Consider the following 14918-nt stretch of genomic DNA (forward strand, 5'->3'; position numbering starts at 1 on the left):
TTTATAAACTTACTATTACTGATATGTGAAAAAGGTGGTTTACAAAACTTCTATTACAGATGATCAATTTCTTTTATATTCTTTATCAATTTTTGTGGTTTACTAAAGTTGTTATGTGCCCTCCAAATATGCTAGGACACATTCCCACGGAGGTCTGAGACCATGCAGAATATCAGATTCTATGGATAGTGCTTTTTAACATTGATTTACTTAGTGTGTATGTGTGTGGGGCTATGTCAGTGCCACAGTGCATGTGTGTGTGAAGATCAGAGGACAATTGTATTAGTCAGTTCTCTCCACCCCCTTGCTGAGGTAGGCTCTCTCTTCTTCTTTCTGTGCTTGTAGATCTCAGGCTTACGAGCTGTCTCAGTCAGTGGTCTATTTCTGTGAAGAGCCACCATGACCATGACAACTCTTTGTTTGGTTTGGTTTGGTTCTTTGAGACAGAGTTTTTCTGTGTAGATCTGGCTGTCCTGGAACTCTATAGACAAGGCTGGCCTTGAATACAGAAATCCACCCTCCTCTGCTTCCCAAGTGCTGGTATTAAAGGTGTTTGTCACCATCCTCTGGCTGACCTTAACAACTCTTATAAGAGAAGACATTTCATTGGGACTGGCTTATAGTTTCAGAGGTATAGTCCACTATCTCATGGCAGGGAGCATGGTGGCACACAGACAAACATGGTGCTGGAGGAGGAGCTGGGAGTTCTACATCCAGAGCTGCAGGCAGCAGGAAGAGAGAGGCATTAGGACTGGCTTGAGCTTTTAAACCTCAAAGCCCACCACTACTGACACACTTCCTCCAACAAGGCCACATCCACTCCAAGGCCACACCCACTCCAACAAGGCCACACCTCCTAATCCTTCTCAAGCAGTGCCTCTTTCTGATGACTAAGCATGTAATTATCTGAGACTATGGGAACTATTTTTTTTTTTATGGGAACCGTTCTTACTCAAACCACCACAGTAGGTCAATTGATGCTGTGCAATCTGTCTTTGACTTCTGTCTTGCCATGGGAGTGCTGGGATTGCAGGCACAAGCCCCTGCATCTGTCCTTGTGTATCTTCCAGGGATCAGTCTCATGTCACCAGACCCAAACAGCAAGTGTAGAGCCACCACTACAATATTTTTAATCAATATCATTTCTTTTTCAGAATATACATGATATCAAGGCTTTTAGCAACTATTGGACTAGGTGTAGGTTAGAGACTTCCACTAACTTCTTGTTAGTGTTGTTTTGGGGTAAATTGGCGATCCCTTTGGGTTTTTTGGATCAAGATCTTGCTGCTTGGCACAGGCTAGCTTAGAACTCATGATAGTTCTGCCTCAGCTGAGATTATAGGCATGCTTCAACAAGCCTGGTCCAAACTCTATATTAGTTAATTAAGTGCTAGATTTCTTTTAAAAATTATTTTATTTTAGGCATATGAGTGTTTTCCCTGCATGTTTGTGTGTCACATGTGTGCCATGGGCCACGGGTGTGCTGGGTAACTGCCGAGGTCAGAAAATGGCATCACATCCTCTAGACCTGGAGTTACAGATGCTTCTGAGCCACATTGTAGGTGCTGGAAATCAAATCTGGGTCTTCTAGAAGAGCAGCCATTGCTTTTATCCGATGAGCCATATCTCTAGCCCCACAGTCTGGTTTCTCGATACCCTGCAGGCAGATTCGGGCACCTCACTCTTCTGCAGCTTTCCTAGTTTCTCAGCATCTTCCCTCTCATCTTGAGGTTGATGGAGAAAATATCAGCCGAGTTTTTCAAAGCTATGCCATCGTGGTTAAGGTAGCAAGCCATGGACACCGGTCTTACACGCGTTCTCGCGACCGGCCAGGAAGAACGCAACAAACCGGAATCTTCTGCGGCAAAAGCTTTATTGCTTACATCTTCAGGAGCAAGAGTGCAAGCAAGAGCAAGAGCAAGAGAGTGGCGAAACCCCATCCCTTTTTAAGGAGAATTATCCTCCGCCTAGGACGTGTCACTCCCTGATTGGCTGCAGCCCATCGGCCGAGTTGTCGTCACAGGGAAGGCAGGGCACATGGAGTGAAGAACTACCCTTGGCACATGCGCAGATTATTTGTTTACCACTTAGAACACAGGATGTCAGCGCCATCTTGTAACAGCGAATGTGAGGGCGGCTCCCCACACACCGGAGGCATACAGACCTAGGGAGATCTGGCAGATGATGGCAGCATCTGGTCCTGGAGGTAGTTTGACACCTTCAAGGGGAATGATATGGTTGTGGTTGCACTGGGCAAGCCATGGTGTGCAAAGAGGTAGCAGATAGAGTGGCTGGCTGGGGTCAAGCTCCAGGTTCTGTTCCGACACCACTGGAGCAGGAAAAGAGGGCGCCTCCTGGAGGAGAATGACTATTTCTTCTTAATTTTATTATCAATGCTGTCTGTCTGTCTGTCTGTCTATCTCTGAAGTGTATGTGAGTATGCATGACACAGTGCTTATGTAGAGTTCAGAGGACAGTTTTGTGGAGTCGATCCTTTCCTTCCACCATTTCATGGGCTTCAGAGATCAGAAGTCTCAAAAGTTCACCACCTTTGCAACTGAACAGTAAAAGTTATTCTAAATAATCCATAATATATCTGGTAAAACACAAATCAAGCTAAAGCTTACTTTAGTTTGCTTTCCAAGCACACTGGGGTTATTTAAATGACAATGATACCATAGGCTCACATGTTTGAATATTTGTTCCCCTGTTGATGGAACTGTTTGGGAAGGATTAGGGGGTGTGGCCTTGTTGGAGGAGATGTGTCACTGGGAGTGGGCTTTGAGGTTTAAAAAGACCATGTCATTCCCAGTTAGCTTTCTCTGCCTTGTTTGTGGGTCAGGATGTAAGCTCTCAGCTACGGCTCCAGTATCTGTCTGTCTGCCTGCCTGCCTGCCTGCCTGCCTGCCTGCCTGCCTTCCTGTTGCTGTGTTCCCCACTATGATAGCCATGGATGCTAAGCCTCTGGAACCATAAGCACCTTACAAATTCTTCTATACGTTGCCTTGCTCATGGTGTCTTATCCCAGCAATAGAAAAGAAACTAAGACACATACATTTTTAAACTAAAGAAACTAAGACACATACATTTTTAAACTAAAGAAACTAAGACACATACATTTTTAAAGCATCTCAGACTGGTTACCTATTATGGGTTTTCTTTCGCATCATTTTAAGTTATAGACTCTGCATTTCTTAAGGATCGTGTCTTATTTTTGCTTAGAGACTCCATGAATATACATGAAGTCAACCACATTCTTCTCAAGATTCCTTCAAAGAATAACTTTGTACATATATAAAGAAGTAAGATGTTAGGAAGTTGGGGCTGGAGACGTGGCTCAGTGGTTAAGAGTGCTTACCACTCTTGCAGAGGTCCTGGGTTCAGCTCCCAGAGCCATATCAGGTGGCTCACAACCACTTTAAACTCTAGTTCCAGGGTACCCAACAGTCTCTGGCCTCCAAGAGCTACTACATGTAGATAATACTTGTAAACTCATGCAGATGAATGCTTTCGAAGACACACACACACACACACGTGTTGTATGTATGTATATGTATGTAGGAGGATCAGGAGTTCAAAGGCCTCTTATGACTACATATTGAAATCAAGGAGAGTCTGAGCTATAGTGTCAGACCCTGTCTCAAAACAAATAAGACTGAAGCACTGAGTTCACACCCAGCACTTGGGAAGATAAGGGAAGAGGATTGCTCCAAATCTGAGGCCAACCTGGGCTGCAGAGTGAGACTCTGCCTCAAAAAAATAAAGGTGGGGGCCAGCGAGAGGGCTAGCCAGATAAAGGTGCTTGCTGACAAGCCTGACGTCATCAGCTCATCATTTCTCCTTTGATGACCTCTGAGCTATGGTGAGCTCCTCTGTTAGGCTTCACAGTCCTTTTTCCTAACTTCCAGAACAGATGACTTCCTAAACAGACTATACGTACTCGACCCAAAAATTAACCTCCCTGCCACTCACATCTGGCATTGGGTAGGGGAGTCAGGGTGTTGGGGGCATGTTTGAGATGTTCTCTCTGCATTAGCTGTCCTTCCTGGGGTTTCACATAACCAGTCCAGCAACCACTGCAGAGGCAGCAAGAGATTCTGTGTCTGCAGTGCAAGCGCCCAATGGTGGATGAGCACCAAGTTTGTGTGGGAAGCTCTGAACCTCCCACCACATTAGCTTGGATAGGAAGGTGCCTGGCAAATGGCTGACAGATACCTAGCCGGTGGCTGGCACTAGATGGGTTCCTGATTTGTCCACATAAAGAAGGTCCCGAGGAGGAGGCAAGGAGCAAAGCCACTAGGAAATAGCCTGGAGACTGGGCTGGGAGGTTGCTGACTGGATACAGGCCTTGCTGCGGAACCCAGAGCACTAGATCTCAGAATCCCCACAGCGTAGCATTCCTACAGTGCGATGGGAGAATCCTGAACTCTGGGACTAGGTAGCCTGGGTTATGCAAAGGAGAACGTTAGGACACACAGCCTCAGAGCAGGCGGAAGGCAAGGACAGACACCCGATGTCATTCTCTGACCTCCACATGGATACTGCGGTCTGCACGCGCGCACACACTCACACACACACACACACACGGGCACTCACAGAAATACACACATAAGAACATATGCATAGAAATACACATTATGGGCTGGTGAGATGGCTCAGTGGGTAAGAGCACCCGACTGCTCTTCCGAAGGTCCAGAGTTCAAATCCCAGCAACCACATGGTGGCTCACAACCATCCGTAACAAGATCTGACTCCCTCTTCTGGAGTGTCTGAAGACAGCTACAGTGTACTTACATATAATAATAAATAAATAAATCTTTAAAAAAAAAAAAAGAAATACACATTATATACAAATAAATAAGTAAAAAGACAGGGTCTTGAGCAGGGTACAAGCTGTCCTTGAATTCATATGATGTAGCTGAGGATGGCCTAGAACTTCTGAACACTAGGTTTGTGCAGTACTGGGAAACAAAGCTGGGGCTTTGTGCATGCTAAGTGAACACCTGCCAACTGAGCTAAGCCCCAAGCCCCCAGAGTGGGCTGGCGCTCTCTCTCTCTCTCTCTCTCTCTCTCTCTCTCTTTCAAGAGGTTTTATTTATTATAAGAGTACACTATAGCTGTCCTCAGACACACCAGAAGAGGGCATCAGATCCCATTATAGATGGTTATGACCTACTATGTGGTTGTCAGGAATTGAACTCAGGACCTCCAGAAGAGCAGCCAGTGCTCTTAACTCCAGAGCCATCTCTCCAGCCCTAAGACTTTATTTGTTAATTATGTGTATGTGTGTATGTTGGGGATATGTGTGCCTGACAGCAGTGCCCACCGATGCTGGAAGAGGACATTGGATCCCCGGGAGCTGGAGTTACAGGTTGTGTGATGATTGATAGGGGTGCTGGGAGCCATATCTGGGTCCTCTGCAAGAGCGGGATGTCACACTCTTAACCCCTCAACCCTTTCTCCATCTCTGCGTTTGTCCCACCTGACTTTGTGTCTTGTAGATCTGTGATATCGTATCTTTCAGTAATTAAAGAAAGTGATAAATCTTCAGGTCCACTCTCCCCCACCCTCCCTCACTTAAATTCAATACATTTCTTTGTTTTCTCCAACCATATGCCTTGAACAGTTAATTAACATTAAATTGAAATATATAAACTTAGCCTATTTTCTGAGCTAGGGTCTTGGGTAGTCCTGGCTGGCCTCGAACTCCCTAAGTAACGTGAAGATGAAAATCTGATCTTCCTATGTCCACCTCCAGAGTCACCAGCTTACAAGCATGAGGCACTATGAACAATTTAGTCCTTTAAGGATTTTACATACCAACTCATAATGATACAGGATTCTGATATTGCTTTTTTCTTTTTTTAAACAAGATAAATGAACTAATCTTAACTTGCATAATTAAGGACTTGAATAAGTCAGCGTTATAAGTGGGGCAAAGACATTTTGGGGTTAGAGCACAAGCCTTTGCGGGAAGACAGCACCATTTCGCCAGACAGCCTCTAACATTTGGAGATTAAAAAAAAAACAAAACAAATTTATTTTGAATGTGTTTGGTTGACGTTTGGTCGTTTGGGACAGGGTGTCATTACATAGTCCCCTCTGGCCTATAGTTTATCATTCTCTCATCTCTGCCACAAGTATTGTGATTATCTCTTCCTAGGCCCTATGTTTCTATACTTCTAGATGGGAATTATTTGTGTGCATGAATGTTTGTGGGAGGCGGAAAGCTGTACATGTGTATGTGTGCTCATGTGATACACTTGAGTAGAGGCCAGAGCACAGCCTTGAATATCATTAACGGGTGCATTTTGTTTTTGAGATCTCTCTCTCTCTCTCTCTCTCTCTCTCTCTCTCTCTCTCTCTCTCTCTTTTAGTTTTTTGAGACAGGGTTTCTCTGTGTAGCCCTGGCTGTCCTAGAACTCACTCTGTAGACCAGGCTGGCCTCGAACTCAGAAATCTGCCTGCCTCTGCCTCCCAAGTGCTGGGATTAAAGGCATGCGCCACCACCGCCTGATGAGATATGTCTCTCATTAACCCAGAATTTGCCTAGTGAGTAAGTTGAGTGGTTGACCAGTGAGCCTCGATGATCTGTTCGTCTTGATTTCTCTAGCCCTAGGCACAGGTTAAAGTTTTATTTATTTTATGTATGTGAGTACACTGTTGCTGTCTTCAGACACACCAGAAGAGGTCATCAGATCTCATTACAGATGGCTGTGAGCCACCATGTGGTTGCTGGGAATTGAACTCAGGACCTCTGGAAGAGCAGTCAGTGCTCTTAACCACTGAGCCATCTCTCCAGCCCTAGGCCCAGGTTTTTAAAATTATTTTTCACTCTATGTACACGTGTGGGTATGTGTAAGTGAGTGTGCAGGTCCTGGAGGCCAGAGGTGTCAGATTCCCTGGAGCTGGGGGGTACAGGAAGCTCTGAGCAGCCGGACGTGGGTACTGGGGACCAAACTTGGGTCTTTTGGGACAGCAGTCCAATGTTAACTTTTGAACCATCCCTCCAGGCCTAGGCCCACCTTTTTATGTGGATGCTGGCATTGAACCCCAGTCCTCATGTTTGCCCAGCAAGCACTTTGCCAACTAAGCCATCTCTCCAGCTCTGGGATTATTTTTAATTCTCTGTTCATACTATTCCCCCTATAGCACTGAAAACGCCCTACGACCCCTCTGCTTCCTCTCCCCCGCTCCCTGCCAGTGTTCCGTCCACACCAACACCTAAGTAGTCTAGACTGTGTCCTGTTGACTGCGGCAGGGAGCTTTTCCGCCGATAACAGCGTCCTTCTTGCCACCCTCTCCTCTCTGCTCCCAGAGGCACACGTTGCACACTTGTGCGGAATGTGGAGTTCGAATTTGTCTTGTTTGTGTTTTTTTTTCGTGCAAATGAAGATACAGTTCCAAAGCTGTCCACGCAGCTACAAAGCAATCCTTTCATTTGCTCCGGCAGAGTCCGGCAGGGCTGCCTTAAAAGTCAGTAGACAGGAAAAGATGTAGCATTGAATCACAACGGTATGAAAACCAGTGGGCTTCGAATCCTTCTCCCAAGGTTATTCCTACCTCTTCCAATAAACAAATACCAGCTTGGCCACCTTTTTAATAGGCAGCATGGAAGTAAACGGGGATAGGGTCCAGGGGTGCAGCCGCAGGGAGTAGCAGACAGCAGGCAGTCTGAGAGGTAGCCAATGCAGGCGATTTCCTCTGCAGGGCTTGATTAGGCTTTGGTCAAGCGCCTGGCGGGGTCCTCAGAGCCTGCATGCTTGTGGCACTAACCGGTGTTCTGCAGCCCTTTCTAGATTCCAACTACGACTCAGCCCTAAAGTTGGGCTGCCAAATCAGATTGTACTGTGTTTTGGGGTGGGTCAGGGTCTGACAGCAGGTACTTCCCATTGGCTTGGTCATGAGAGCTTGGGGATACCTTATTTGCACGCAGGAGGGCTTGGGGTGCTGCTCCTATGTAATTGATGGCCACAGACCTCTCTACAGGGTTTGGGGAGGGGCTGTAGCTTCATGGGGGCCCAAGAGCATGGCAAACCTCCTATCATCCCTTGCTGACTACCCACTGCAGGGTCACCTGCGGGGTCACCAGGGTTTTAAGTCTGAGCTCAACCAGGGACCAGACTGCCTATCACAGCCCACCGCCCCATTCTCCATCTGTCATGGTTCCCTTTCTGGGGTGCATAGAGGTGTATTCTGTGTCTCCCAGGGAAAATCTGCCGAGAAAACAACAACCACCGAGAAAACGTGCATAGTTCTTTTTGATTCAAAATGTATTGTTGTTGTTGTTGTTGTTGTTGTGTGTGTGTGTGTGTGTGTGTGTGTGTGTGCTGAGATGTCCTCAGGGGTCAGAAGGAAGTGTTGGATCCCCTAAATTGGATTTACAGGCAGTTGGGAGCAACCTGAATGTAGGACTGGGAACTGAACATGGGTCCTGTTCAAGAGCAGTGCATGCTCTTAAGCATGGAGCTACCTCTCCAGACACACTTTTATACTTAGACAGGTATGCTTATCCTGTTATTCTTAGATGATTAAGCTAATTGTTATTGATCTGTTATCTTGGTAGTAAGTGGATTTAGACTCTGCATGAGAGAAAGGCCTGCTTTGGCTCTTTGCTCTGGAGATTTCCGTCTACCTAGGCAGGGAGGGTAGGCTAGCCCACTGCATAGCAGAATGGGGTGTGTGTGTGTGTGTGTGTGTGGCAAAGGCATTCACACCATAGCAAACCAGGAAACAGAGCACAGGGAGAAACCAGGGGCAGGTGTGACTTATAGGAACCTGTCCATCAACAGATCCTCCCAGCTACCTCCCTCCCAAAGGCCCAGAGCATCCCCAAAATAGACCCTGAGGACAAGCATTCGAACTATGAGTCAGTGTGGAGAAAGGAGGGGATATTTCAGATTCAAGCTGTAACATGTGGAATTCCAGTCTGTCCAATAGGAGGCACTCTAAATTCAGGAAAGAGCTGTGCGTGAGGGAAGAGACCTGTGGCCCCAACAGGAGAAGGAGCATGTCCTTAGAAGTCACCTCTGCCTTCACTGGCTTTGTGCAAGAGAGCCAGAAACAGCTTACAAAGGGATGATTAGCCCTTGATAAACTGGTGACGTGCACTCAAGCCTGGCCAATCTCGGACCCCTTGACAGTGTCTTCTCAAAGAAATGGGCAGGACCGTGTGCCAGAGCACACGGATTTGTTCACCTAACACGTGTCCTGGGTTCAAGTTCAGTACTTGGCCAGCAACAGGGGTGGGAGTGGGGGCCTGGAAGGGAGGGATGGAGGACCGAAGGAAGGAAAATGATAAAGGCAGGGTTTTATAAAGCCCGAGTCAGCATAGATCCTGGACGAGCGGTTTTAACGCTGCAGGGCTTTAGAGGACAGTTTACTGTGTTCCATATAACGACAACCATTCCCAAAAACAAAGATTTGGGCACGAAGACTGACAAACAGACGTATACCAATGGGCACAATAAGACCACTAATCCGTGGACTATCTGGGATCAGTCTTGAGTAAATAGCCCCTAAAAGGACTGTCCCCGTTACTGACCCTTACAGAGGGGTCAATGGAGAAGGTCGGCTTAGTTGTTTCTCAAAGCAAGGATATGTTTCACTGGTTAATTTGTGATCTCTAAAGTCCTTTAGCATTGTTGTTGTTGTTGTTGTTGTTGTTGTTGTGTGTATGTGAAGGATGGGGATTCCTGTGAGTGTCGGTCCCCACTGGAGCCAGAAGCATCAGATTCTCTGGATTTGGACCTGGAGTTAAAAGGTGGGAACTGAGCTCTGGTGCCCTGCAAAAGCTATACATACTTTTAACTGCGGAGCCATCTCTCCCGCCTGCAGGATCCTGTTTTTAAACAAACAAAGCTTCCACCTAGGCAACACTATGATGTGTGTTAGAGGAACACAACCAAGGTCCAGAAATGTTAAAGGAGGCGCCAAGGAACCCGAGTATAAATCACAAAAGCCAGAATTAACCACAGGCTTTAAATATGACATTTTACCAGAGCTGTCCCTCTCAGGACAATCTGCATTTCAACCAGAAAGGAAGAAGACCATCTGGAGCCTGCAGGGGCTTCCTGGGAGACTGGGAACTTCCCAGGGTCCCTGAAATGCCATCACAGCAGCCGCCGGGGACAAAACCCACCCAGAAGTAAGACTCCTGAGCGCGCCAGGCCTTCTCCTTGGCAGCCCTGAACTGCCTTCCTTCCAAGTCCAGACTGGTTTTGGGGTCCAGTGTTCAGCACCCCTCTCGGAGGACTCATCCCCGCTCTGCAGATTAGGCGCTAACCCTGTGCGGAAACAAAAGTCTCTCGCCATTGGCAGCCTGCAGGCTAACAGCTTCTCCCTGGATGGTTTCTTTTAGTTAATTTTTAAAAGAAGCAGGGGAGGTAAATTGAGGGTTGGGAGGCAGGGAGCTGTCTTGGCAATGACTTGGGTCCAGCTGCAAATCGGCTTCAGACCCCAGAGCAACTTGAAAGAAGCCCAGTGTCCACAATGGCTCTTCAGTGCAGCCTGTGTTTACCCGGGACCCAGCCCACAGCCTCCGGGGCCTCCAAGGCAGCCCACAAGTAAATGCCACATTGTGCTCTGGGTTTTTTCAGTGCCTTCGGTAGCTGCAGGCTGGTAGCAAGATGATTTGTAAGGCAGCAGCACATCAAACAGGTTTGAAATTCTATATTGGCTGCTATAGCATCGCTCAGGAGGCACAAGGAACCATCCTGCCACTTAGCAAAACCTAACCCAGTGTGCAAGATGTGCCCAGTCCTGCAGTAGCCACAATAGGGCCTGCCCTATAAAGCAGACACCGAGGGACGGGGGAGACGGTTCAGTGGGCAAAGTGCTAGGCAGTCAGAAGGACCCGAGTTCAAATCCCCATCACCCGTGTGAAAAGCCAGCCACTGGGACAACATGCAAGCAATTCCAGTTCTGGAGAGGTAGAAACAGGAGGATTCCTGGAGCTGGCTGGCCAGCCAGTCTAGCTAATTGATGGGCTATGGTTCAGTGAGAGACCCTGTCTCAAAATATAAGGTGGAGAGTGATTAAGAAAGACACTGGATTCACAGATATGTGTATGTGCACACACACAAAGTAAGAAAATACACATAGATAGACAAACATTTACAAATTCTGAAGCCAGAGCTATCCAGCTATACCACTCCAGAGTGTACACGTGATGGTGTCTTAGAGACCTTACTGCAGAGACCCCAGAATATCCACACTTACCATAGCACTGAGCCTAAGTTATATGATCAGCCTAGGAGCTGAACAGCAGATGAAGGGTTCACGAATGAGGAAGGCAGGGCACACACTGTGTGTTCATCACTTTTCTCATTGTTATGACCAAGTACTAGATAAAAGCAACTTAGGAGAGAAAGGTTGATTTTGGTTCATTCTGGAGGAAGAGGGCACAGTGGGCAAAGGAGAGGCAGGCAGTGGGCTGATTCGGATGCCAGTTAGGAAGTTATGAGAACTGAAAGCTGGCTTCAGTTGGCTTCCTACTGTGTGTGTGTGTGTGTGTGTGTGTGGTGTATGTGTGGTGTGTGTGCGTGCACCTATGTATGTGTGATGTGCGTGGTGTGTGTGTGTGTATGTAGTGTATGTGTGTGGTGTGTGAGTGGTGTATATGTGTGTGTGTGTTGTGTGTAGGGGTTTGGGGGTGCTGTGGGTGTGGGTGTGTGTGCCTGTGTTCGTGCTGTGTGTGAGTTGGGTGTGTATGTGTGGTATGTGTGTGTGTGTGTGTGTGCATCTTGTGTGTGTGTTGTGTGTGAGAGGGGTGTCTCTGTGTATGTGTGTAGTGTGTGTGGTGTGTGGTGTGTGGTGTGTGAGTGGGGTGTGTATGTGTGTGTGGTGTATGTGGTGTATGTATGCACACGTGTGCGTGTGCGTGTGTGTGTGTGTGTGTGAGGGGGTGGGGGGCTGTGTGTTGTTTGCGTGTGTATGTTGTCCTGTGTGCACACATGGATGCATATGAATGCTGGAAGTGGATGCTGGGTGTGTCCCTCCAGGGTCTCTCACTGAACCTCAGGTGCACCCGTTCAGTCCAACAGTGAACTCCAGAAATCTTCCTGTCTCTGTACCCAGGGATGGGATTAAAGATGGGCACCTCCACCCCTGGCTTTGTACATGGTGCTCAGCTCCTCATGGTTGCCCACCTTTTGGTCCAAGACCTCAGCCACGGAATTGTACTACCCACAGTAAGGATGGGTCTTCTCAATTAACCTAACCTAGTGATTCTCTCATGGACACATCTAGAGATTTATTTTCTAGGTCGATCTAGATTGTGTCAAGTGAACAATGGATTCACCAATTTTCACACCGGAATTTTATTCATCTACAAAGAATGATGAGGCTGGAGAGAGAACAAGAGCCACTTGATGCTCTTTTAGAGTTTAATTCCCAATGCTCAATTACAGCAGCTCAGAACCACCTGTGACTCCAGCTCTGGGGAACCTGACGCCCTCTTGTGGCCTTCTTGGGCAACTGCATGCATGTGGTACACACAAATAAAAATAAATGTATTTACATATAAAAAAAATCAAATGGTGCTGTATACTGAAAACTGGATAGAACAGGAGACCATCATAGTAAACACAGCAATCCAGGTTTAGACAAATACCATATTTCCCTCATTCATGAGTTGTAGAATTCTTTTTAGCTTTGTAAAACCATGTCTATACATCTATGTATAACTATATAGACATACACGTGCATATATGATATGAAAGTGGGAAGGGGAGGGGAAGGGAGGAGACTAACAGGGGAGGCAGAAGGGAGAAGAGAAGAAAAGGAGGGGACTGGAGGGAGGAGGTGGTCAAAGTACCTGACAGGTCAGAGAGAACGCTGCGGCGTGACCCCTTGTGATGAGAATATGCCAGTGAAAGGAAAGCCATCGCCTTGTCATGCAACTTAAACAAAGTCAAGCAACCCAGAAGGGATGTGTTCTCCGTCCTCAAGAACATTCAGAGTAGCAAGCCAGGTGAGACAGATGGATCTGTGGCCTAGATGTCCTATTCGGGAGCCAAGTTACTGAGCCCTGTGCTCCCTCATTCAGCAGACCTGCACCAGCCAGTACACACCAGGTATCAGGATAGGAGCAATGTAAACCCTCCAGACAATATGGAGATTGTAAGACCCCATCCCCACGGTATGGAATAATCGCAGTCGTCCAGCTGTGCAGGCGCAAGGGGTCCCACGTGGCTTCTTTCCATATACACTGATATGAACAGGCTGTCTGTCCTTCCTGCGGTTTAATTACCTTTTCTCTCCTTCCTCTTGTCCTTTCTCTTTCCCTTCCTCCTTGTTTAAAAATTTTTTAAATTTATTTTTGTTTGTATTTCTGCATATATGTGAGTAAATAACCACGTGTGTTTGGGTGATCATGGAGGCCAGGAAAGAATATCCGATTCCCCGGAGCTGGAGTTACAGGACGCTGTGAGCTGCCCAACCTGGGTGCTGGGAAGTGAATTCCAGTCCCTCTGGAAGAGCAACAAGTAACGCTAAGCTGCTGGGCGTCTCTCCAGCCCCCTCTCCCCTTCTGTAGCACTGGGGATTGAAAGCAGGGTCTCCTGAAACGGAAGCAGGCACTCCGCCACTGAATTACTCAGTTGGCCTGCGTCTCCTGCATGTTTGACTTACCAAGTCCCATAAGCTGGCCTCAAATTTGTAATTCTCCTGATTTACCAGTGCCTGCGTCGTTGGGTTACATGCATGCACCGCTATACCCAGTTCAAAGCACAATCTTTTGAATGTAAACAATGGGACTCGGGAACGAGCTGCTGCTGAAGTCCCTTCCCACCGCAAGCTCTAGACATCCCTGTGGTCCCAAAGTGTGGTTCCACCGAAGTCCACTCTTGGGAAACAACCAGTGAATCAGGCCTACTTACAGAGCTAGGGGTGAGGGTCACAGGCGGGAGCATAGGTGGCCTTAACAGGGCCGCAATGGAGGGTTGCACTCAGCAGATGGCTCTTCTATGGCTGTGTAGTGGAGCTCCTTCCGGCATCCTTCCCCACAGACCTCCTCTAGCCCCGCCCAGAAATCCAAGGTTGTGCGCAGAGCAGAACAGGACACAGCTGGTTGGGCAGAGTGCCTGGACACTTAAGTGAGGGTCCCATGACACTCCGTGTCCTCTCCTTCCAGGAGGGAGGGGCAACAGCTGGGATCTTGGGGGATCCGGCCCAGGGGATCCTGAAGATGGTAGCGGTTTCGCTCTGAGGATAGTCCAGTATGGCAGGGTCTGATTACTCTTTAGTTCTCATCTGTAAGTGTAACAACTTGGGATGTTTATACCTGCTGGGTGCATGCAGAGTTGTGGCGGGAAGCCAATGGGGAATAGAGCCCCAAAACGGAGGAAGAATTTGATGATGAATCTAAAGATAGGACACGGGCAAGGGGAAAATGCAGAGAGATGGTAAGCAATACAAAACAAAACACAAAACCAACCAACCAACCAACCAACAAAGGTGAATTTGGAGCCAGGAGGATGGCTTGGCAGGAAAGAAAGGCTGCTGCTTCAGTTTGGTCTCACTTTACACAAACCTGATGTCATCTCGGAAGAGGGACTCTCGACTCCTCGAGGAACTGCGTCCACCACACTGGCTGGTAGCAATGTCTTTGGGGCACTTTTTTCATTGCTGATTGATAAAGGAGGGCCCAGTCCATTGTGGGTGGTGCCATCCCTAGGCAGGGGGCGTGGCTATATAAAAAGTAAGCAGATGGAACTTCCGGGATGTAGAAGTCTTTAAGACTGCTCTAGAGGAGTTAGGTTCTGTTCTCCACACCCACAAGGAAGCTCACTCCCATCTATGACTCCATTCCCAATCTGTCGCTCTCTTCTGGCATTTTTGGGCACTGCATACATGCCAGCAAAACACTCACATACATAAAATGAAATAAAGCAAATATTAAAAGAAAAAGAAGAAAG

Source organism: Mus musculus, chromosome 9 (assembly GCF_000001635.26).
Source record: "Mus musculus strain C57BL/6J chromosome 9, GRCm38.p6 C57BL/6J".
NCBI classification, from domain to species: domain Eukaryota; kingdom Metazoa; phylum Chordata; class Mammalia; order Rodentia; family Muridae; genus Mus; species Mus musculus.